Consider the following 1,280-nt stretch of genomic DNA (forward strand, 5'->3'; position numbering starts at 1 on the left):
TCCGAACTCCAGCACTTAAGCGATCTTCCTGCCTCAGCCTCCTGTTGAAATAATTTTAGACTTACAGAAAAGTCACAAGAAAACTACAGAGTTCTCATACACCCTTCACCCAGATTCCCCTCATATTAACATCTTATATAACTACAGAACAATTACCAAAACTAAGAAATTAACATTGGTACAACAGTAGTAATTAAACTATAGGCTTTTTTCAGGTTTCACTAGTTTTTCCACTAATTTTTTTTTCCTGTTCCAGAATCAAATCTAGGATACCACATTGTATTTAGTTGTCATGTCTCCTTAGTCTCCTCCAATCTGTGACAGTTGCTCAGTCTTTGTCTTTTCTGACCCAGACATACTTGAAGTGTACTGGTTAGTTATTCTGCAGATTGTACCTCAGTGTGGGTTTGTCTAATGTCCATTGATTTTTAGCACAATAGAAACAATAGCAGCTAACATTGAGATGTAATTATGTACCTGGCACTACAGTAAATACTTTTTACTTTATTTACTATCTATCTATTTATCGAGACAGCGTCTTGCTCTGTCACCTGGGCTAGAGTGCCGTGGCGTCAGCCTAGCCTCACAGCAACCTCAAATTCCTGGGCTCAAGTGACCCTCCCGCCTCAGTCTCCCTAGTAGCTGGGACTACAGGTGTGTGCCACCATGCCAGTTAATTTTTCTGTTTTTAGTAGAGATGGGTCTCACTCTTGCTCATGCTGATCTAGAATTCCTGACCTCAAGCAGTCCTCCTACCTCAGCCTCCCAGAGTGCTAGGATTACAGGTGTGAGCCACTGTGCCTAACTACTTACTTACTATTTAAAATAACTCTCCGAAGTAGGTATTATTACTACCCCTATTTTACAGATGGGGATATTTCATTAAGCTTTCATGGCTGCCAGCTGTAAAAGACAGAGCTGAGGTATGCACCCAGGTAGACTGACTGTACAACACTATACTGTATGCTATATTCAAGGCACTTCAACGACAACCAAACGCCAAAATACAGCTTGGGCTCTGCCCTCCACCTCCCCTCTTGCTGAAGAACATGTCTCATTGAAGAAACGGCATTATAGGCTTTGTCTTTTTTCCAAAGGAGAAAAACCATTCCATTTCAATTTCTAAGTTCTGCCCATACAACCAAAAGATAATTTTTCTCTTGACAAGAAGCACCTTTCTCGGCCGGGCACGGTGGCTCACGCCTGTAATCCTAGCTCTCTGGGAGGCCGAGGCGGGCGGATTGTTTGAGCTCAGGAGTTCGAAACCAGCCTGAGCAAGA

General features: G+C 42.6%; 1 protein-coding gene across 2 annotated transcripts in view; it reads right to left on the reverse strand.

The window, feature by feature from the left end:
* The window catches only part of SIL1 (SIL1 nucleotide exchange factor), a 239,962-nt gene that overhangs the window by 149,650 nt on the left and 89,032 nt on the right, over positions 1-1,280 (reverse strand). The window lies entirely within an intron of this gene.

This window comes from Propithecus coquereli, unplaced genomic scaffold (assembly GCF_000956105.1).
Source record: "Propithecus coquereli isolate 6110/MARCELLA unplaced genomic scaffold, Pcoq_1.0 Scaffold242, whole genome shotgun sequence".
In the NCBI taxonomy this organism is placed as follows: Eukaryota; Metazoa; Chordata; class Mammalia; order Primates; family Indriidae; genus Propithecus; species Propithecus coquereli.